Source organism: Pygocentrus nattereri, chromosome 26 (genome assembly GCF_015220715.1).
Source record: "Pygocentrus nattereri isolate fPygNat1 chromosome 26, fPygNat1.pri, whole genome shotgun sequence".
Taxonomy (NCBI): Eukaryota; Metazoa; Chordata; class Actinopteri; order Characiformes; family Serrasalmidae; genus Pygocentrus; species Pygocentrus nattereri.
Genome location: NC_051236.1, coordinates 24,985,535 through 25,010,904, shown reverse-complemented (window position 1 = coordinate 25,010,904; position 25,370 = coordinate 24,985,535). Strand labels below are relative to the sequence as shown.

Here is a 25,370-nt window from a genome sequence, read left to right as displayed (position 1 = left end):
CTCCATTCATGCTCATACTAACAGGCTAATAAGCATGTCTGATTCTATGCCGTCACACTGACCTCAGCGTGGACTGAGGTGACCTGTGTGTGGGTCAGTGTATAACAGGTGAAGAGGGGCTGATGCAGCCTCTGAGGCTCTGAGACTCACACCGGCCTTTGCATGGCTCCCAGCAGCACAACAACACAACAGAGGAGCGTTGGCAGCGAGAGGCCCGAGTCTGAACTCAACAAGAGGAGCGTGATATGAAGACAAACGTGTGCAAAAATTTGACCACCCCTTTCAATCGACGCATTGATTAACTAAGTGAAATGTGGCAAAATCTTAGAGCACATTTTATATTTGTTTGATGAATTTAATTCATAATAAAATAAAACATGCAATAAGTCAACAGATGTACAGGATTTTGTACTAAAATGTGCAGAAGTGTGTTCTCTGTAGAGGATGTTTTATTTTTTACAAAACTTTATTTTTTACATTCTCACTACATTTATTTTAAATTACCAGAATAGAAATTGACCAGGGGTGCCAAACTTTTGCAGACAACTGTATGATATCTTTCAGTTATCAAACGATAAATGATTTCCCACTAAAGCTTTTCTGAGCATTGCCAGTACTTTTTTTTTTAATTTTGACCAATTATATTTCACTACAAAGAGGTTTATAAGGGGTCCAGCTGTCTAAACTTCCCGTATTGGTAAGAGGCGGCAGCTCTGAAGCCTCAGACACTCGGCCCACATGTAAACAGTGACATATTTTGCATGTTAAATTGGCCAAAACTTTGCAGATTTTGTCAGTCTCATTCTGATTGGCTACCCACATGTCCATGTGTCCTTACAGCATGTTGTCTCTCTCTAATGGAAATCATAATTGCAAGCAGGTGTCTGCTCTGCACAGTCACTTAGCCTTTCATAGTAAGAGAGCTGCTGGATTGAAAGAAAAAAGATTGTGACATTGACAGAATTACATCTTTAAAAGTTATTCAAGAGTTTTCTTTTAATCGTTTAGTAGCTTTTAAGAGAGATATTCTCACTAGTTTGTAGATGCATTTGTTTCCCGTTATCTTGTTGTGGTTACAGCCCCTACACGTCACACTAAAACAGTGGTCTGTGGTTAGCTACTCTGCATGAGAGTCAAATGGCTTTTTCTGTCAAAGTAGGTAGTTCTCGGTCATGACTCTTTGATGATGGGCAGAAGTCTGAGAATTGTGAGAAGCTGAAGGGAGCATAACTGGTCCTGCTTAGCTGAATGTAGTACTATGCAATACATTGCCACTCAAAACTTTGGAGTTGCTTATCCTATTAATGATAGTCAATACTGACTGAAAAAATGCTGTGTTGAACTTACTTGATTCATATGCTTACATTGCTTTAATATTAATTAAATATATTACATACAACACAATTATCCTGCCTTCTGCCCGACATACAACACAATTGCTTCATTTTATACTTTAGATTCTACTTACATTTTTGTCAACTTTTGGCAACAACTGCACTGATGTATTTTATTCGTGTAGACTCGATGTGCACGCTGGAATCGTGTAAATTCAAAGCAAAGTATTTCCAGTATGGATTAAAATTTTCTAAACTAGATGCAAAAACATAAACCGAATAACAAACACATGAGTACTGTTCAAAAGTTTGGAATCACCTGTCATAATCAGTAATAACTTATGTTCACACTTTCAAAGTATTTTGGTGACAATGGGATTTTGAGAAAAGGTTAAAAAAAGGAAAATGTTTTTAATGAATAAATGTTAATTATATACTTACAGTAACTTGAAATTGCAATGAACAGATATTTATGTGCCAATGTTTAGTTCATTCTTTCTCAGTTATTCTATCATCTACAGCTCAAACAAAATTTCTGCATTTTCACAGCTTTGTGCAAATTGTTCAAAATCTATTTTAGCATCGTACTAGAATCATTTTCTACCTGCATCTGCAGCAAAACTGCTTGTCAACTATTCAATTATCCAGTGATTTCAAACTTTTTGCTTATTCTAGCATTGTAAATGCTAAACTCCCACTTTGCTGGAGGACTGGCCCTGTTCCATCTTACCAAACTTCAGAAAAACTAAATCTCATGTTAAGTATCATGTAGTGTGGAAACGAATCCAGACATTATATTTTTGTCACATCAACCACCTTTAAACCCAGCCCACATTCTCCTCTATTCACAAAACAGATGTTCTAAAAGCAACCCACTGCTTTTTTGTTTTTTTTGACACATCTATGGGTCGAGTTAAGGACAACACATTTTGGGTTCTTTTAGCAAACATAAGTGTCCTCTCATTTAACCCAGGCAGCGTTTAGAGTCTGAGCACAAAGATCAAAGATGGGTTCTAATTACACAATATGAAAGGTTTTAAAACAGTGCTAACACCAAACAAGTGCTGTTAATGCACACATCGTTTTTGAGAGCGCTCTCTCACCACCATGACGTTGTGCACTTTTTCTGTTCCTTTTTCTCTGCAAGGCGAGTTTCTTTTCTTCTGCTCAGGCGTGCAAAGCTGCATCGCTGCGTTGCTCCAGTGGAGCAGGGCAGGAGCTGAAGTGGATCCAAAGCAACACTGAACAGACTGAGCTTCTACCGCAAATGATAACAGGCATGCGATCACTTCATAACAAATGATAAAGTATCCTCACACTCATAAACATGATTTTATGCCGTGTGGATAAACAGTGGAGTGCGGTGAATCTTTACAGTGTAATAGATTTACAGATCACTGCAGCAGAGCAATTCACCATCACAATTTATAATGGCTTTTATATTTAATGACTTTATGACTCTCTCTCTCTCTTTCCTCATTCTCTGTCTCTCTCCCTCATTCTCTCGCTCCTTCTCTGTCATAGACACACATTCTTCCACTCTGTCTCCTTTCTGACTATCTCTCTTTATTTCTCTCTATTCCTCTCTTAGGCGCTCTCTATATATGTAATTTTCTCTCCCTTCATTTTCTTTCTCTCTCTCTTACTCTCTCCTACTTCTCTTTGTCTATCTCACTCCCTCACATTCTCTCTTCTTTCTCACTCCTTCTCTTTCTTTTTCACTGTCTCTCCCTGACCTTCTTTTTCAATGTCTTTCTCTTTTTCCTCTTTCTCTCTCTCTCACATTTTCATTCCTCTCTCATACACAATCTCTTCCACTCCCTCTCTTACTTTCTCCCATCTACCTCCAGCACTCTTTCTCTCACACCCTGTCTTTCTCTCTCTCTCTCTCTCTCTCTCTCTCTTACTTTCTCCCATCTATCTCCAGCACTCTTTCTCTCATACCCTGTCTTTGTCTCTCTCTCTCTCTCTCTCTCTCTCTCTCTCTCTCTCTCTCTCCCTCTTACTTTCTCCCAATATCTCCAGCACTCTTTCTCTCATACCCTGTCTTTATGCCTCTCTCTCTCTCTCTCTCTCTCTCTCTCTCTCTTACTTTCTCCCATCTATCTCCAGCACTCTTTCTCTCATACCCTGTCTTTGTCTCTCTCTCTCTCTCTCTCTCTCTCTCTCTCTCTCTCTCTCTCCCTCTTACTTTCTCCCATCTATCTCCAGCACTCTTTCTCTCATACCCTGTCTTTATGCCTCTCTCTCTCTCTCTCTCTCTCTCTCTCTCTCTCTCTCTCTCTTACTTTCTCCCATCTATCTCCAGCACTCTTTCTCTCATACCCTGTCTTTGTCTCTCTCTCTCTCTCTCTCTCTCTTACTTTCTCCCATCTATCTCCAGCACTCTTTCTCTAACACCGTCTTTGTCTCTCTCTCTCTCTCTCTCTTACTTTCTCCCATCTATCTCCAGCACTCTTTCTCTCATACCCTGTCTTTGTCTCTCTCTCTCTCTCTCTCTCTCTCTCTCTCTTACTTTCTCCCATCTATCTCCAGCACTCTTTCTCTAACACCCTGTCTTTGTCTCTCTCTCTCTCTCTCTCTTACTTTCTCCCATCTATCTCCAGCACTCTTTCTCTAACACCCTGTCTTTGTCTCTCTCTCTCTCTCTCTCTTACTTTCTCCCATCTATCTCCAGCACTCTTTCTCTCATACCCTGTCTTTGTCTCTCTCTCTTTCTCTCTCTCTCTCTCTTACTTTCTCCCATCTATCTCCAGCACTCTTTCTCTAACACCCTGTCTTTGTCTCTCTCTTTCTCTCTCTCTCTCTCTCTCTCTCTCTCTCTCTTACTTTCTCCCATCTATCTCCAGCACTCTTTCTCTCATACCCTGTCTTTGTCTCTCTCTCTCTCTCTCTCTCTCTCTCTCTCTCTCTCTCTCTCTCTCTCTCACTTTCTCCCATCTATCTCCAGCACTCTTTCTCTCATACCCTGTCTTTGTCTCTGTCTCTGTCTCTCTCTCTCTCTCTCTCTCTCTCTCTCTCTCCCTCTTGCTTTCTCCCATCTATCTCCAGCACTCTTTCTCTCATACCCTGTCTTTATGCCTCTCTCTCTCTCTCTCTCTCTCTCTCTCTCTCTCTCTCTCTCTCTCTCTCTCTCTCTTACTTTCTCCCATCTATCTCCAGCACTCTTTCTCTCATACCCTGTCTTTGTCTCTCTCTCTCTCTCTCTCTTACTTTCTCCCATCTATCTCCAGCACTCTTTCTCTCATACCCTGTCTTTCTCTCTCTCTCTCTCTCTCTCTCTCTCTCTCTCTCTCCCTCTTACTTTCTCCCATCTATCTCCAGCACTCTTTCTCTCATACCCTGTCTTTATGCCTCTCTCTCTCTCTCTCTCTCTCTCTCTCTCTCTCTCTCTCTCTCTTACTTTCTCCCATCTATCTCCAGCACTCTTTCTCTCATACCCTGTCTTTGTCTCTCTCTCTCTCTCTCTCTCTCTTACTTTCTCCCATCTATCTCCAGCACTCTTTCTCTAACACCCTGTCTTTGTCTCTCTCTCTCTCTCTCTTACTTTCTCCCATCTATCTCCAGCACTCTTTCTCTCATACCCTGTCTTTGTCTCTCTCTCTCTCTCTCTCTCTCTTACTTTCTCCCATCTATCTCCAGCACTCTTTCTCTAACACCCTGTCTTTGTCTCTCTCTCTCTCTCTCTCTTACTTTCTCCCATCTATCTCCAGCACTCTTTCTCTAACACCCTGTCTTTGTCTCTCTCTCTCTCTCTCTCTCTTACTTTCTCCCATCTATCTCCAGCACTCTTTCTCTCATACCCTGTCTTTGTCTCTCTCTCTCTCTCTCTCTCTTACTTTCTCCCATCTATCTCCAGCACTCTTTCTCTAACACCCTGTCTTTGTCTCTCTCTCTCTCTCTCTTACTTTCTCCCATCTATCTCCAGCACTCTTTCTCTCATACCCTGTCTTTGTCTCTCTCTCTCTCTCTCTCTCTCTTACTTTCTCCCATCTATCTCCAGCACTCTTTCTCTAACACCCTGTCTTTGTCTCTCTCTCTCTCTCTCTCTTACTTTCTCCCATCTATCTCCAGCACTCTTTCTCTAACACCCTGTCTTTGTCTCTCTCTCTCTCTCTCTCTTACTTTCTCCCATCTATCTCCAGCACTCTTTCTCTAACACCCTGTCTTTGTCTCTCTCTCTCTCTCTCTCTCTCTTACTTTCTCCCATCTATCTCCAGCACTCTTTCTCTCATACCCTGTCTTTGTCTCTCTCTCTCTCTCTCTCTCTTACTTTCTCCCATCTATCTCCAGCACTCTTTCTCTAACACCCTGTCTTTGTCTCTCTCTCTCTCTCTCTCTTACTTTCTCCCATCTATCTCCAGCACTCTTTCTCTAACACCCTGTCTTTGTCTCTCTCTCTCTCTCTCTCTCTTACTTTCTCCCATCTATCTCCAGCACTCTTTCTCTCATACCCTGTCTTTGTCTCTCTCTCTCTCTCTCTCTCTCTCTCTCTCACTCTCTCACTTTCTCACATTTATCTCCAGCACTCTCTTTCTCTCACACCCTGTCTCTCTCTCTCTCCCCCTCTCTACTTATCTGTCTCTCTCTCCATCTATGATTTTCTATTTTTGAAATTCTCACTCTTTTTCTACCTCTCTTATTCTTTTACTTTCTTTAGCTCCCCTCTCTAACACTCTCTCTCTAGCTCTATAACTGTCTCTTCCTCACTTTCTTGATCTCTCTCTTCCCTCTTTCTTTCTGTCTCTCCCTTCTCATTCTCATTCTTCCCCCATAAACATTCTCTCTCAGCCCCTCTATCTTTCTTTTTCTCTCCCACTCTCTCTTTCCCACTTTATTTTCTCTCCCCTTTATCTCTAGCACTCTATCTCCCTCTCTTTCTCTGATTCTATCTCTCCCTTATTTTCTTTCTCTTCCTTTCCTCTCTGTACCTAACACTTTCTCACCCCTTCTCTCTGTCCCTTTCTCGTTCTCTCCCACTCTATCACTTTCATTGTCGCTTACTTTATCTCCCCTTCTATCTCTAGCACTTTCTCTCCCTCTACCTCTGTACCTGTCTCTCTCTCACACATTTTCTATCTCTCTGTCCCTCTCACTCTTACACCTTCTCTCTTTCCATCCCTCTCTTGTCTCCTCCTTTATCTCTACCACTCTTTCTCTCACTCTGTCTCTATCTTTCTCTCTTACATACCCACACATACCCACAGCAAAGGTGTGAAGCCCACAGCGCTCGACGGTTTGACGGCAGTGCAGTGGGAGTTAGACAACGTGTAGATGAAAGGGCTAGTGAAGTGGCTGACCACACATGCGTAAGAGGAGTTTTCTGCACTGCTACACACACACACAGAGGCACATTAGGGGCTAGGGGGCGATGAGCCAGGAAAAATTCAGACATATGGCCATCTAGCATCTACCCACAAAGCATGAGGTCACCCACTTTTCAAGGGAGGGGCCACTGGAGAAAAGTTTGGGCTGTGGACAGTGCTCTGTGATTACAGAGTAATAAAAACTCAGTAAAGAACTTAGAAAATTATTTATTTTCTAAAACCATATCTATTTTCCCCCTTTGATAAGCACACAGATGTGCAGAATATATGAGGTACAGGAACTGTGTCCTGAAATGTCACTCTGACATTTACAGTAACACTGTATTACATCTAATATTTTTATATGTGTAGGTGTGTTTTTTAGCAGTGTGTGTATTCGAGTAATCTTATCAGGTTCTTTAAGGACAGACGTGGGTGAGTTGTTAAGGCTGTAGAATCAATGCTGGTTTCAACACAGATGAGTTTTGTGGCTTTAAAGTGTGTATATATATGTGTGTGTGACATTTCAGGCTCTTTCAGGATGCATCACATTGATGCATTAGTTTGTGTGAGTGCACTAACTACGTCTATGTGTGTGTATATGTTAGTACGCATATATGTGAGATGTTGCAGAATGAAGAGGCGGATGTGGCGCGTTTGTGGTAACAGCTGTGTTTCTGATACCCTCGTTGTACGAGAAGTGTGAGAATCTGTGCCTGTGTGTGTGTGTGTGTGTGTGTGTGTGTGTGTGTGTGCGCGTGCCTGTGTGTAAGTAGATATGAATGTTTTGATAGTTCATTAACAACTAAATAAACAAACACAAACACAAGCATAATGATGGATAACAGAGAGACCCAACAAAATTCAATACATCGCTGCTTTTGGAACACCATCTCCATTTTTCAGTTTTTGACCTAATTTGCTATATTAAAATCGCAAATTACTATATTGAGACTACAAATTACATTATTGAGGCCACAACTTACCATATTGAGGCCATAGATAACTATATTGAGAACACAACTTACTATATTAAGGCCAAAATGGACTATATTGAGGCCACAAATTACTTTATTGAGGCCATGAGTAATGAGAATTTAACTCATGGCCTCAATATAATAATCTGTGGCCACTCCTTATTAAAAATAATCATGATGTCATCCTACAAATCTGTACTAGCTTTTTGGTAACTGATCTAAAAATATGAAGCCAATCACAGTAAACTTCATTTAAAAGACATTAGTGAAGCACTATATCGACTATAGCACTAGTGACTATATCGCCCAGCTGGCCTGGGAGCGCCTCGGAATCCCCCTTGGAGAGCTAGTGGAAGTGGCTGGGGAAAGGGATGTCTGGGCTTCATTACTTAGGATGCTGCCCCCGCGACCTGAACCCCGGAGAAGCGGAAGATAATGGATGGATGGATGGATGGATAGTGAAGCACTGATGTTGGATTATTAGTTCTGGGTCAAAATCACCACTCCAGCTCATCCCAAAGGTACTGTTGCAGCTCCAATACTCCAGAGAATATAGTCAGACCCCTCATGCCAATGCTTGGCACTGGGCATGTTGACCTTACGCTGTTCCAATGCTTTTCTATAGAGATTATAAAATCTCAAACAACAGAAGTACAATAAAATAGCTGAATTCACAAATCAGAGGGGTGTCTACATACTTAATGACATATAGTACACATTTGCTATGTTAGGGATATATGGTTAATGCAAATAAAGAAATTCTTAAAAGCAGTAACTGAAATATGATTTACTGTAGACTTTTCAATGCTTTTTACAGGAAAAACTAATGACAGTACTGTAATATGTTATTTTGTACTCTAATCAGTGGCGGACAGTCAGCCATAAGGTTGTTTCGTTTACGTCTGGCATTTCCATGTGTCTCAAATCCATCTCCAGTGACTGCTTATGACATCTTGACTCTAGGAAGGTTGTCTCACATATTTAATATATCAGTGTTTGCTGTCAGACAAAAATGTCCCACGGTCTATTGCAAATGTTTAGACTGGATGGCTAATATAACTTCTAAACAAGCAGGAAGGGGGCGGGGGGCTATACACATGCTTTCCCCTCCGCTGAGCTGACGTAGTTGATCAGTTGGCAGTTCTTCGTTTCTATCTGGAACATTTCAAGGCACTGATGTGGTCATAAGCATCCCTGCCTTACCACTTTTGAAGGTAGTTTGAGTGATTAGATCAAAATGCCTCTCTGAGAATTAACACGTAGTTATGAGGAGAGGAACTGAAGTGTGGCTTACATACAGATATTTGCACCTTAAGCTACATTAAACAGAATATACTGAACATCTTTTGCTAAAATTATGTCAGTCAACTCCTTAAGATTTCAGGCTTATTACATTTTAAGGTTCTTCGTTCAGTAACTACAAGGACTTCAATGTAAACTGGCTGACCTATTCTTAGGTTACAGAAATGTGTAATGAAACTTTGGGCCTTGGCCATGTAAGAGGTTAAACTTCCAGCACCCTGGGGACCAGTGAGCTGAATACAGTTTTAAAAACAGAGGTTTATATGTGGTCAGATGTTTACCAGAGAGAGGCAATACGCATGACTATGTCACACTAAGGTACTGAATACAACAGACAGTTTGAGCTGAACTGTCCACAGTGTTTACCCCCAGAGTCACACTAGCATCTCACAAAACTCTGCTTTTAAATGTCCACAGGCCTCATTACAACATCATCCCATAATCTATACACTACACACCCACTATAAGGTCAACACTTAACAAAGCTGCACCATTCTTCTAGTCCACTACTCTACTTCTACTCCCTCATTCTACCTTTTCTGAATGATGTCCACAGTGGCGTCACACTATTAGTGTTTACGGTCTTTTAGGATGCAGCTCAAGTGTGTTATTTGTGAGTAGCATGAGACGAGCTGGGCTGAAACCTTTTTTTCATAAGGAAGCCTTAACCACCGCTTGGCGAACGAAGGCTTAAACAAGAGAGGCATTGAGTGAGCTGGGCGGGCTGGAGAGGGGCGCGTTCACTCAACCACATGAATGAGAAGGCAAGAAACCTCGGCAGACCTCACACGTCCTAGGAACTGTGAACACACAGGAGACCACACAAAATGAGGTCCCATTTTCATGCATATTTTTACATATATCTTTGGAAAAGAAAACATCAAAGTATATGAGTAAAGGAAATGGACAATTTCTTTCACTGAATTTGCCAAGACAATCTGGGGAGGCAGTTATGTAAATGATCAACTCTGGAATTAAATAACAAGTTACAACAATGTATCCAATATAGAAATGTCAGAGTTCATTTGAGAATTTAGAGTATTGCAGTAATGAAATTCCAGTGGTGAACCGTAACTATTAGCATTAGGCCTTCAGACTATAAACATACTATTAAAACAACTCTATGATGCCATTTATTTTTGCTAGCACATCTATGGAATTCTAATAGTAAGTCAGCGCTAAGATCACAGTGATTCACATGAACATTGTTTGGCTGTTCTAGATTAAATCAGACATTTTAAAAGACATTTCATGTTTTAATATATTAACATACACAGCTGTATGCAGACGTTTGGGTTCCACTGTTCAAATGATATTGCTTTTCTTAGTGAAAATAAGTACATATCCTCTACAGAGAACACTCAAAAAAATATAACATAAAATGTGCTTTGCACACAATTTATGGCACATATGTTTATGTTTGATTTTTCCAGTACGTTAAGCTGAAAAGAAACTAAAACCTAAAACCACTTATATTTGTTCCCTATAGAGGACGTGTTAATGTCTTTTCACAAAAAAATGTCATTTTTTTATTTTAAGGTCTGCTACAAGCTTTAAATAAAACATATGAAACGTCATTTACAAACTTCAAATGTCTGTGCTTGGTCTAGAACTAAAACGTTCATGTTCATACTACTAGAATACAGCATTATCGTAGAGGAGTTCTGACATTTATGGCCCAAACTAAAGGCCTAGCTGTAATAGCCACAGTTCACCATTGCTATTATCTATGCACACAGGTACATAACTGAAAACAGTACTAGTCTGAACTTTGCCCACACTTTTTTCCATGCATACAGATAACAGTATGACAAGTAGCTTGACAGCTCTAGTGCAAAATTAAAGAAGTAAACTTTGGACATGAAACATGTCATGGCTAATGGACTACATTTATGCCGAAGAACAAATAGTGTAAACATAGTTTACATGCCAAATGATTTTATTAAGCGCAGGAAATGTGTGCAATTGGTTGAGTTGGTCTGTAGCATTTAAAAGAGAGTTCCATTTCCAGAAAATGCATTCTTCATCTGTTTTGTAGTGATACTGGGATTAAGCAGAGCACATCACGGCCCACTGTAGTTCAGAGCATTTGTGCACCAAGAATTAGAAAGAGACCAAGTGTTATGCAATAGCTGGGTCAAGAGAGGGCATTTGGGGTGAAAATTTGCAGAAACATGCCACATTTAAGTTTTCTCCCTGTAGAGGATATTTTAACGTATATTACAAAATCAATAAAACTTGTAATTTCACCAGGGATGTTCATATGGCTGTATTTTGCCCAATATGTAGTACTTTTACAGTGATTTCTTAGTAAAATGGCCCCGGCTTTAGAGCTGCTCCACTGTCCTAATTATGTTGTTAGTTAGACATGTTAGGCTTTCAGTCCATCTTCTAAAGTCTTAACCAATGGGTTTGCTTGGCTGTATCTGCCTGGACACCACAGGGGAAAAAATCCTGATCAGACAAATGTGGGCATTTCGAGAATTTAACCCTTCTGTTACCAACAAAGCATTAGAATGAAATTAGAATACTACATTTATGGCATTTGGCTGACGCTCTTATCCAGAGCGACTTACAATTTGATCATTTTACACAGGTAGGCCAAGGCGGTGTTAGGAGTCTTGCCCAAGGACTCTTATTGTTATAGTGTAGGGTGTTTGCCCTGGGATTGAACCCCAGTCTACAACGTAGAAGGCAGAGGTGTTAACCACTACCCTAACCAACCTACTACAACACTACTACAATACAACGCGCATGATGATTCTATTCAATAAAAAATTAACTAAAAATGACAGACAAGTGTTTGTCTTATTTCACAAAATGATTATGTCTTCTGTTAAGGCCCTGGGGGTTCCCCTCTGTGAAATTCTCTGTAATGGTTAAACACTGGGTACTTGTGTGTATGTGTGTGTGAGTAACTATGCCAAAACCCAGTGGCCTGATGTCTGTCTGTGCAATTGCACCCCCCCACCAACAACCCCCTTCAAACTTCTCCATCCCTCCAACCCCTCACAGAGCGCTCCCTGTCTCTCTCCACAGCGGCATTCCGGAAAATATTCCACACAAATTTATGAGGCTACGCTTCAGAATCAAACACTAAAGCTGGGAGAAAACTGCCAAGGGGGTGTTATTGGTTATGCTGCGGCACGCAAGAAAGGAGTAGAAACACGCGATGGTGGCTTTGGCCACACTGTCTGAACCCAAACCAGTTCATCACCCCAGCCTTGTTTCTCTAGATGCACTGCACTTCTCACTTTTACCTCAACTGATTTGTTTACAGTGTGCTAGTCTTTTATAAATACAAATAAAATGACTACAGATAAATACAACACAGTAAAGAAAAAGGTAAAAAGAATACAGTTAAAAATAAATAACAATATTTATTTGTTATAATTAATTATTGTATAAATTACAATAATTTAACATTAAATCAGGACAATACAATCCAAAACAACGTCTAGTTGTAGTAAAATTCAGTTTTGCAGTACAGCTGAGGCTAAAATAGTTAACTGATCCCATACTAACCACATACTGAGCTAATTAGTATTGCACTAACTGCATGCCTAAATTATTGCACACTTGCTTCAAACCATATCAGGTTGTTAATTAATCTCAAATAGACTTGCTTGACATAGTGTGACACACTGTTCTCCAATAAAAAGCCTTCAAATACAGCCTAATGATTTCTGTGAAATATAAAAATACATGCAATTTTTTTAAAATCTATTTTTGTTGAATAGAAGCATGCTTGTTTTATTTAACTCCACAAAGTATTGTACTAATGCATTTTCTTTTTGCTAAGTTCTGGTTAAATGTAAAAGGATTAAATTCATAAAACAGCCAACAGAAAATTATCCTACCAGGACTTTTTTTTGTCCATGGTCTCAAGATAGACACAGGTAAGTGAGCTCTCCCATTGGTTAGGACCTCTGGAGCTGAATGCATTAGATTAACCACAAATATACAGTAATTATAGGAGTATACAGTAATTAGGAAGTGACAGACATGGACTCAACTAGTCATGTCTTGATTTACAGTGGGTAAAACCACATTTGTAAGAACAAAAAATAAAAACCTACTCTAGGCGTCATAGGCCAGAAGTTCTAGATATGTGACTGACTGTGAAAATGAGTGGCAGTCTAACCAGTGGGTTTGAGTCAGTTGTTAGAAATGGAAAACAGTGGCAGTTCTAAACCAGGGCTCTTGACTAAAATGAATCTAGAATGGCCAAAATCCTTATGTTGCTCACTAATAGCTTAGGCTAACATACTCCTAGAATCCTGTAGGATTTTAGCTACTCCTAGCAGAAGCTAAACTTACCGTAGAGGTGTTTTGACCAAATTTTGATATTTATGGTATAAACCAAAGCCCTAGATCTAATAGTCACTGTTTGTCACTGCTGCTATCTTTAGAAATGGACGCAAGTACATATATACAAAGAGCACGAGCCTAAATGATCAAAATGACCATTAGCTTGATAGATTACAGAAGCAAACATCTGACACCAAACATGTCTCGACTAATCAAGAACATCTGGGCTGAGGGGAAAATGGTGTGAATATAATGTTTCACCAAACATTTTCCTTTAATTGCAAAAAAAGTCAGTTAAGTTGGTCAGCAGTGTTTAAAATACTGTTCCATTTCCTGGAAAACATACTTCCTCTGCTTTTTGTAGTGATACTGGGATTAAGCAGAGCACATCACAACCCACTGTAGATCAGAGCATTTGTGCATCAAGAATTAGAAAGAGAGCAAATGTTACGCAAGTCTATAGAGGGCATCTGGGGTGAGCACGGAAGGACTAGATAACACTCTGATCATTCACCAGCGTGGGTTCGACTACGTACACACATACACATACGAGGAAACACACAAACACACACATACAAACACACAGCACAGTCAGAGCTTTGTCCTTTCACCTGGCCTGAACCCTTGTGCCTAAAGCTCACTGACAGAACTCAATAAGGCCTTTTTCAGGAGACGTCCTCTCTGAGCCATTCGAACTCACAGATTAAAAAGCCAACATACCCCCAATTAATTCCACATTTCAGTGGGATTTTTTTTTCATTCACTCATTTCAGGAACTTACTGCCACGGTTCAAGTTAAAGATGGGATTGGGTCAGCGGCATGAGGATCTTGCTGTGGTCTGGGTTTTCTCTCTCAGTGATGAAGATGTTGCAATGACTCGGGCTGGGCATTTTAATGGGCACCATCTGGGCTCTGAGTCTGTTTGGAAACTCTGCTTAATAACATCTTTTCCCTCGCATAACCCAAGCGTCATTCAATGAAAAAACTTCACAGAAATATCCACAGAGGTTGGGGGTGGGGGGTAGGGGGGGATGGGGTTGTGGACAGATGAGGGAGAGAGAGAAAGAGAGGTGTCATATAGCGGCACTGAACCACTGATCCAAAGCTAAAAATCACATGTTTATGGCCTACTCCATACGCAGTAATAAAACAAACTCTCGGCCGCAAGGCCCATTACGCTCTTCCTTTACTCTCATTTTTCTTTCCTTTCGATCATCAGGGAAACAGGATGGAAAGGATATGTCTGGTGCATGAGAGAGAGAGAGAGAGAGAGAGAGAGAGAGAGAGAGTGTGTGACGAGGAGGGGGGTTAAGGAAAGATTTATGGTGAATTCTCTGAATGGCCCAAAATCTGTCAACATGTCTGGAGCGGATCAGTTCATCCTTCACTGCTTTCCCGTGCGGCTGCAGGGGGGAAAATCTCCCATGGACCTGAATCATCAAACACTGAGCGCCCTACATTTCCTCTGAAACACATTTATGAGCAGAACCACTCATTCTTATTAGCTAAACAACATCACAAGGTCCGCACAGCTCTAACACTCAGTCTCCTCTCCAGTAGACTGCAGCCAAATCCACTGATCCTTCACAGCAAAAAAACAGAGTGAGTGTTTCTTTCGTTTGAGATACTCAATTAGTACATTTCGTTGCAATTACATGATTACCAGAGTAAATATATAGTTGTACACTGAATCATATTTACATTCAATTTACATTCTGTAAGGATGGGTTTGAGTCTCACATTCATTTTGAAAAATCACAAAAACATGGCAAAAATGTGAAGGATAGTTTTTCTTTCTGTAAACATGACTATACACTATACACAGCTTTCCGTCACATTCAAATCAATAAAATATCTCTCTAATTCTACTTCCAAACCTGTGGTACCAATTAGGCGTTTTAAATCCCCACCCCCGAAATAATTTCTCCACGTTTAAAAAATGCCACTGTAAAATTGCAATAAATTATTGGCGAATGGCTATTGCACAGACACCTGGAACACAAGATTACTGTAATGAAGCTGTACTGTACTGTAAACTTGCGGTAATAAGCTGTAAAAATATATTTCCTGTACTTTTACACAACAACTGTAAAACTCTTTTTTAAATAAAATAAAATAAAAACCAAATTAAAACAAAACACTATATCACATGAACAAATGAACATATTTACGCACCATGTACTATGTTGAACTCTGCTTATAATTTGCACAAACATGACCAAAATACCACGTCTGCCAATATCAATAAACATTCGACATTCCTTTCACCACCCAATGTTCCAGCATTTAAACAATCAAAAGCAAACAAATGAATAAATACCAGTCAGACTGTCAGAAGAAAAACACAAATTGTTTTTAGTAAAATGTTCACACCCATTTATATTCTTAGTTGCTGTCATATCCCAAAATCCTGTGTGGTACTGCTGAACATCAAGCTGAACACAGTAATTTGCTGTGATATTACAGAAAATATCTTAATTCAGTTAATTTCACAATAAAATGATGAATCCAGTATTTTACTGTGAAAAACTAGTGTCATCATAATTACCAGTGCACCTGTTTCCATGAGCTACAGATGACAGATAATTACTATAAACAAAGCCATGCTCTGGTTATCCCAAGAGAAAAGTCTCTTTATTAACCTTACAGGGCACATAAAGCACAGTAAAAAAGCAGAGACTGGCTTAAAAAGCCTGGCTCACTTGACATATGACAAGGCTGTTGACGTTCTAAATCAGTTGATGCTTATGCATTAATGACATCCTTTACATACTTAAAACTACAGGCTCAAATGTTCTAAGGCTTCAAAAATGCTCTTCTGTTTCAGAAGCCAAAAGGCTGCTCTTCTACTGTAATTCCAATGAACGTGGAATTGAAGTCGTCACCCACTACCTTGGAAGCAAAGCCTCTGAGATGAATGAGTGCTATTTTTTATTTTTTTTTTGCTTTTTTATTTCCTCCTTTCTCAAGCCTCGAGCAGGAACTAAAACTTAGCAACGCAGAAGACGCTCTACATCTCAAATGTGGCAAAACATTTGGGCTCCCAGATTTTTTCCCTGACTGTTTACAAAAAGAGATTAGATCCAATTCAACAAGCAAAACAAAAGGGCCATACTTATCCTAATAAACTAACTCTCTCTCTCTATCGCTCTCGCTCACTCTTTTTGTGGTTCAGCTTGTTTAAAAACTTGCAGGCCCTTTGGCAGCGGAGCTCATAGGGGAAGGGCAGTCTGTCTGCTTTAAGGCCGTGCTGACGTCAATGGCATAATTCAGATAGTTAGCAGGGTGCATGCTCGCAGCTTTCAGGAGCCGAGCCAGAGCCAAAACCCGAAACAGACTTTCCTCTCACAGCCACCAAAACATCTGCTCAGCTCATACACTCCCATCTTACAAACTACACATATCTCTCCCTACGTTATATCGTCTGGCTTTGCTTCTTTTCACTTCAGAACAACACATAATTACATACTCTGCTAAGCATGATACATGTTGGGCCAGTACAGGTAAACAAATCATATATAAAGGAGAGGAACCGTGCAGCACTTTTCCATTAATAGTAGATCTATCTGGGCCGGTTCCTGACCATATGTCCACAGCAGCCTGTTTGGCCTAGCGTCTCTCAAGCAGCTTCTTGTTCATTGTTTTACAAACCTGTTTTGGTTCACATCATGAGCAGAGAGACTGTATGAGCTCAAGCTATCGGAATTCTTCATGGGGAAGAAACATATAGGCCCAAGTGAAAGAAAATCCTTATTTATTTATGTTCATGACAAGCAGATGGATTTTGTATCACTGGCCTCAGAAAGCAAAATCACTTCATCCAACTCCATGATGTGTTTGATGCCTAGTGCTGAGTTATCTGCCCTTTCTGTTACTTCCTTTAAAGACAGTAATGCTGTATGCGTTGTAGGCTTCTGGTCCTAGCTGGTGTGAGCGCCTCAATGAGGGCTCGCTACTCATTTGAGCCACCGGAGACATAGTGAACCTTTCCAGAGTCAGAAACCTAACCTCTTCCATTACCTCCCAAACTATTCAAGCTGGCAGTCAGCTGATGGAAGATTACAGACAGGAATTTTAGCAACAGGCCTACAGCAAGGAAAGGTTCATGGGTGGGTGCGGGTATTAATGTCAGAACTATAAATTTAACATTTCTCAATTTGTTTGTTGACTACAGGTGCAGGATTGAGTGGGGTCAAAAGAGCCCATAGATATTTAGGCCTGAAGTTTGGGGGATCAGAGAAATGTTAGCATCAATTGTGCTGATTCAATGATTCTTGCACCTATTAGTCATTGTTGGTGTTGGAACAAAATCTTAATATATATATATATATATATATATATATATATATATATATATGTGTGTGTGTGTGTGTGTGTGTGTGTGTGTGTGTGTGTATTCATCTGGACCCTAATGTTTGACTATTTGGATACTCGGATAGGTATTCAGTTTTTAATTTTGGGATTCGGATATTAGTTTATTTGGGCTAAATGTAGGGTATTAATAAAGGCAAACTGCACAATACTGTAATGTTCAGGGTTCTTGGGAGAAAATTAATTAAATTAATTAATTCATCTGCTGAAAATGTTAAAGACAGCAAGCAGAAACACTGACTCTCCAGTGCTAACAGCTAAAAATACAGCCTTCTGCTCTACTTCGAAAAACCCACCACACCACCCATATTCAGGCTCAACATAAAAATCCTTGTATGAATAAACTTCTATAAATAAAAATATAATAATAAATTAAATAAATAAATAAAAAAACGAAAAATCGATTTTTTCTAAATTTTAATTTATAACAATGTTGACGGAACGTAAAGGCGGAAGTGGGTAAGTGCAGTGCCCGGACAGTCTGTGGTGGCACATAACAAAAACACAACGGAATGAGTGAGAAATCCGACCAGCTCTGCCTTAAAGCCAGGTTCGGTCAGGAGTCACAACCCAAATGTTTAGAAGAGACATTTTGTCCTTTCAACAAAAAATCTGATCACCTTGGGAGCCACAGCATTTAATGCCCATTACGTCTCACTGTGTGCTGATGTCCTAGTATAGCCTAAAAAATTATGAATGAAAACACAGACTGCTTTAAGCTTTAGTTCAGCTAACATTATAGCAACTTTCCTCCCATCTCTGCCAGAAAACTTTTCCTCAGAAGTAGAGCAGCTTATTGTAAAATGTCTCTCAATGTTTGGTTGTTTTACGAGGCTGAAGTCGCTTCTTATTCTTGTTCGAAATTTTCCGTTCCACCTTAAATTCTGACTGAGGAGCCTAATGTAAATGTGGCACCATTTAAGGTGGAACGGGAAAATTTGAAAGAGAAGCGACTTCAGCTTCACAACTTTTTAGTGTTTGACAGTCTCTGGTTGCAGATTTAACGTTCCAGGAAACCAACTAAGGTGCTTATGAATGCAAATAAGTCCATTTGTCTCCAAATGTTCATCTTAGCTAAATGTCTCTCTGCCTTGTCGTTCGCTCCTAGCCAGGAGGGACTGTGTTGCTAGTTAAGTGACCTGCAGTCTCGTTGAGAAACGGGGCTTTCGCGCTGTGTTGTGCTCGTCCCGTCTCACAGATATTTTGCTGACACATTGACCCCTGACTCTCTACAACGAGAACAAAACCGGAGTTATAAAATCACTAAAGAAAACGGGCAGGACGGCTGTTAAATGTGTTGCTTCCATTATCACAGCATTTTATCGCAGATGAATGGCAGCAGCGTTTAATGTGCTTCAAATAAATGCAGTGAAAGAGAGTCTTCAAGTTCACTTACCACATAACTTCCATTTGCTTTATTAATTAAAGATATTGGAAGTAAATTCATTATAGATCATTACAGATACTTTGCTTTAAAAGTACCAAGTCGCACACTGGCCCTCTGAATCGTAATCGAATTGAAAGGGGCCAAGAGATTCCCACCCCTAATATATATATATATATATATATATATATATATATATATATATATATATATAAACATATATTCGTACACCTTTATATTTGCTATTAGTTGATTTATTCATTCATTCATTCATTCATAGTGAGCACTGTCCAGTGTAGTCTGCCTAAAGAATTGATTTAAAAGCCATTTCAAATTTGTATTTGAATGCAAGCGTTACAAGGGTTACAATCATGGATTCTGTCATAGCAATATACAGTGTGCAAGCAGCTGAGCTTCAGCCTGCACTACTATGGATGGTGTTAAGTATATATTTTTATCTACGTTGTCATTGGAATTTATGACACCTGCACCTACAGAAATTCCATGTATATTCCATTGTGCTGTACAATGCTTTACTTTGTGGACATAAGAATGTTTGAATATGAGGCTCAAGCAAAGAAGTTAGTTAAATGTGCAGTTACGAGCATAGTTTATATTGAGCCAAGGAGCAATATAAACGTAACCCTTAGGCAGTGTTAAACAGTTACATTATGCAGAAGAACAAGCCAGATGTAGCAGATTTCTGGAAACTTTACAAAGCTGAGATGCAGAACAGGTGAAGAAAGTAAGAAATTTACCCCAGAAGGAAACAACACCAACCTACTGAAGATCAATTCATTAGACTTGGTTATGTAAGCCATTTTTTGATTAAGATCAGCCTACAGCAACACTTTATCTCATACCCCTCCACACAGGGCAGACAGGTGGATTTCTTCTGAGGAATGTGTGAGATCTACCTGGCAGCGCAAGTCCAAAAAAACCTGCACCTTAGGTCCCACAGCTACACAGACCATAAATCACATCACTGTGAAAGACGATGAAAAAAAAACAGCTGAAATCATTAGAGGATCATTGCACTTGCATAATATTCTCGGGTGGGGAAAGAGGACTGTGACGCTTGTGTAATATGTCAGGATAACAAATGAGGGGAATATGTCTTTATAGATCCAACGTGTTCTTGCAAAAATACTATTGGAACAATCTGAAACTGCTGTAATATACCAGGAGTATTATAAAACATCTGACTTCATACCCGCAGGAACAGGCAGCAGAGCCTCACTTTGGATCACACCTTCAGGCCTAATTGGTGCTACTTGATGATCATTTGAATGTTGCAAATGCAATTCCTGATGTAAAAGAGCTGCTGTTATATTCATGCAGTCCAACTATTGGTACATACTTTTGGCCTTTAGAGACTTATTTCTAATACACATTTATCTATAAACTACTAATCATTGAATAACAACAAACATGGATGTGAGAGAGGTCACAGGTCACTTGTGGGAGGTACCCTTGAGTACTGTGCTCATATTTTAGCTCTGGTCATTTTGAGTAGTAAATAAACCCGCCTTCAATAACTTGAATATTAAAAATTGTGACAGTCTCTGTCTAATGTTTATGCACTTCACAGTTCAGATAATAACAGAAATGTACTTTTCTTTGTTATATTGCAAATTAGACAGCTTATCAACCACTGCTTATCAGGCTAAAGCCATTGCTTATCAGGCTCAGTTCTAGCTAACTTCACACCTTCAGATGTTATTCATGAGCCTTTTAAGTAAATATCCGGAAATAAACAAGACATTTCACGTGCTTGCTGGCAGACACAGAACTTTGTTCCCCACAGGTGTGGTTTTGCTGTAGAGCCCTTTTGATAATGGCATGCCCCTACACAAAAAAATCTGTGGCTTATCATTTTGCATTATGATGAAATCTACCGTTCCTGTCACAGTAGATGGCTGCGTTGAGTGACGAAACCAACTCTCTCTGAGAGTGGGAGTCTTTTTTTACTCATTTTTGTCCATACAATCAAAATCAGTTTGAAATTTTTAATAGTATTTTACGATTTGGGTAACGTAAGGAGCTCACTCAGTTAGCCAACCACTTGTGTCCATTCCTGTCACCTACTCTAACTTAGTGGTGTAATATTTTTAAGAATTTCCTTTTAAATTCGAAAGGTTAAACTTTCAGCCCACAGTGTTTTGCACTCGTCCTTACCCCGGTTCTCACATTCACACAAACAGACACGCCTCTCAGTGGAGACCAGAACTGTTTGAAAATGTTATTAATGATGTCACACCATCTCCAGGGGTTTGGAGTACATAAACATGGCGGAAGGCTCAGATCTGAGGCCAGTTTGGCATGTAGGAGTGGACTGAGGGCTTTGTGAAGGCAGTGCGGTATTCCTCACCTCCGCACGCAGAATACACACACACGCTAAACATCAGTCAGCTGGCCGGCCCACCGTGACATGTAAACATCACACACAAGCCTGTTCACATCACTCAAAGTCATCTAGTGGTCAAGTATAGAAGACAAACGCAGACACCGTCACGTAGGCATAGCCACGCACCAACACACACATACAAACATTCACACATGCACACAAACACACCTGCGCACAGAAAGATACAACGATCTTGGCAGAAGATGTCCCTGAGTAACGGGAGCCATCAGCTTCAGCCAACACACACACACAGACTTGCTGTTGGGGATGTGGTGTGCTGAAATATTGTGAGCCCGTCATGGCCATTCCACAGACTTCCTTTCAGCTGACGTTTTCCCGCTGGACGGGAAGACCCTGTCTGTTTGGGTGGGCTGTTGCCACCACTGTTGCTATGGCTACCGAGTCTGAGGTGGACGATGACTGGAAAGGATTTGGCTGACGGTTACCGCACTGTTTTCAGACAGTGGGTTCTCTTAGTGAGTCTCTGCACTTTATAATTGAAGCCTCTTTCCAAACCAGGGCTTTCCTGCAGCAGTCCAGCCATTACTGTCAATAACAGAGAACAGAGAGAGAGAGAGAGAGAGAGAGAGAGAGAGAGAGAGAGAGCGAGCAGTGGAGAGATTGAGAGGTAGCAGGAACAAAATAACAGAGTAGAAAATACTGCAGATGTGAGAGTAGACCACCAACGGTTATACAGCAACAGAGACAGAGAGAAAGATGGAAACAAAGATGAGCGGTACAAGATCAGGGGATAAAGAGAAAGAGAGCCAGAGAGAAAGAAAACCAGAGAAGGAATGAAGTGTAACAGAGTGACGGAAGAGAAAGAGGGATAGAAACAGATATGACAGTTTAAACAGTAGGAGTTCCAAAGTAGAGAACGAGAGAGAAAGAAATTGGGAGACAGACAGAATAGAAATAGGGGGATAGAAATAGAGATGAGGGTCTAAGTTCACGGGACAAACAGAAAGTAAGAAAAGGCTGAAATGCAGTGAAAAAGGTTGTTTTGAGTAAATCATGACATATCAAGCCATAAGTATGAAACGATTGGCCCTATAGATGGTCAGATCGTGGTGCGTAGCTTTTCAAAGGTTCATTTTGACATTCTGAGATGCAAAGCTTTGAAAAATGGCTCTGCACAATGTGCTCCCAGAATTGTCTGGCATTGAGATTTTAGCCCTCATTAGGTGGGCCATTGCTCGGCCTGCCTGGCGTCTCTGAGCTGCAAACAACACAGCCATACAAAGATAACAAACAGCTGTAAATAAAAGTCTATTAAAAGCAAAAACTGAGTTAAAATTCTTGTTCATGTTGATGTGGCCCCTAATCACGGTAGCATACATCATTTCTTCACCTAACTTTAGTGGATAGAAACAACTTACTTTGCATTTTTCTGCCAAAATTTCATAAATGCATATAACATTTGTGAAACGTTTAAAAGGCAACCCAGCTAGAGAGAGAAAGAGAGAGAGAGAGAGAGAGAGAGAGAGAAAAGAGGGGGATAGAATCAGAAAGGGAGAGAGTGATAAAAGAGAGTGGCACAAACAGAAGAAATAAGGGGGTGAGATCAAGGGATAAAGAGAGAGAAAAAGAAAGAGAAAGAAACAGATAGAGTTACCACTACAAAGACAAAGTAAGAGAGAAAGAGCAATTGAGAGATACAGAGAGAATGCTACATGCTAGCAGAATGCTAACACATAAATCTCCCCTCTCCTCTTCCTCTATCGCTGATCTGACTCTTTCAGAGCTGTGTGTTAAATGAGGACAAATACCCCATTAGTCATTAGTGGGTGTCTAACCAATCAGTCCGCTTAGCAGGCCATGCCAGTGTAAGTCAGGTCAGCCGTGGCCCTGTTCTGGAAAAGCGCCTGGATGCAAATGTGCATTAACCAGCTACTAACGCAATCGAGCCTGGGAACAAACTGAAAGTGTGTGAGAGAAGCGGGTCAGCGAGGTCACTCACACTGAAAGTGATGGAGCATCACAACATGTGTATGATGGGCCAGCAGAGACCCCACTGACAGGCCTGGAGGTCAGAGCACTGAGGGCATATGACCACACCATAGCACTGAGTGCATAAATTCAATTTAATTGACCAGTTCATGCTCAGTTTTCTAATGCATTCTTTTGTAGCAAATGTTGTATGCAAAAGTTTGAACACCCCAGGTTAAATTGTGTTCGGCTGGTTTTCTAAGTGAAAGTCATTAACACATCCTCTACAGGGAAGACACTACAATATGGCATTTTCTGCACATTTCAAAGCACAATTTCTTTGTTTGCTGAGTTTAATATATTGGGAAAGAAAGTACTTTTGTACAGGCTAGTTCCTTTTTGCCCTCAATATGGGAAAAATAAACACTCATTCACAAATTACACTGCCATACCTGCATTAACATCAATGTAATCAAACAAAGAACATCTCTATTAGGGCCTGACTGATGCCAATTTTAATGGGATATAATGTCAGATAGTATTGCCTGATATATTTACTTCTACATTTTTTTTAATATATGAATATTTACACCTTAATTATGTGCTCCATTAGTTTTAGTTGTACTGTACTGAACTGAACAGTACTGAACTGACAGAAAGGAATTTCAGTACTCACGTCTTTAACTCATTAAAAATCAGCCATTTACAGTGCTCGTAATGATGTAGCACTAGGGGTCAAGCTACCCATCATTTTTTATGGTTTCGGTCTCTATTCATTTCCCCTTATTTTCCTTATTTTCAATTACAAAACGAGATAACATTCTCAGGCTAAAGTATGATTATTATTTTATACATTTGCATGGTTGGATATATTTTAGACATTTTTGCATATCTTAGTGTTATTTTGTACTCAGCCTGTATTGCTGTGATATAGTTAGAAAGAGGACGATTCACATTGGGATTCCTGGTAGCACAACTGTTAAAGGTATTGCCATATAAGCTGGTATTTAGTGGTAGATTCAATATTTTTGATGATACTGAAACCATGGGTCACGGCTGATATTACTGGCAAACATATATATTAGGCAGGCTCATATCTTTATACATTCAGTGTGGTCCAAAAGTCTTTGACCACACTGAAAATACAGCCTTTTTTTATTTAGGCCTAGAAACAGACAACAGAAAGTTTTAAAATCTTGAAAAACTGAAAAGAAAGAAACTTTATGGCAAGTAAAATGATGAAATATCAAAGATTTTGTGGGTCACTATTCAAGTTGAAGTAAACTGATTTTTTGCGTCACTATTCAAGTTTAAGCAAACTTGTGACACTGTCCATGTTAACACTTTTGTACAAAAAGTCAGATTTCTCATCTCAGAGTCTCGTCTCTTGACTGAAGCACATGTTCTGATGATGCTCAAGTGGATTTGATCTACTGATCAGAGGACAAACATAGCAAACACTAAGACATTTTAAAATTCATGTAAATATTTAAAAGGATTCTACTTTTCCCTTATATTGTTATACAAATATATAATTGTAATTTTTTCTATTAAATTAGGGAGGAACACAAAATAGAAGCATTTTCACAGGTGGTCTCAGACTTTTGGACCCCACTGTACATCCAAATGCACCACACACTGTGTAACCAGCAGTCTATCCACATTAAGGCTGAACAGCATTACACAGACTTTGAATACTCAGTGGTGTTTCTGAACAAGCATTTTTAGCTTCTGCTTGACAGATATGCTTTTAATCAGTGTCTCAGTCCACACCAGCTCTGCTAATCACTCATCTTATGTCCATCAAAACACAAGTCCTTCTGAACTCATATACTAAGTGAACCAGATTTTTAAACACCTCAGTCTCACCGCTGGACTGAGAATAGTTCACCAACCAAAAACATCCAGCCAACAGCATCCTGTGACCACTGACCAATGAAGGACTAGAGGATGACTAACACACACTGTGCAGCAGCAGATGAGCTACAGTTTCTGACTTCTCATCAACAAGGTGGACCAACAAGATAGGTAGATCCACCACCCAAGGA

General features: G+C 40.0%; 1 protein-coding gene across 3 annotated transcripts in view; it reads right to left on the bottom strand.

The window, feature by feature from the left end:
* The window catches only part of pde4ba (phosphodiesterase 4B, cAMP-specific a), a 235,325-nt gene that overhangs the window by 16,970 nt on the left and 192,985 nt on the right, over positions 1-25,370 (bottom strand). The window lies entirely within an intron of this gene.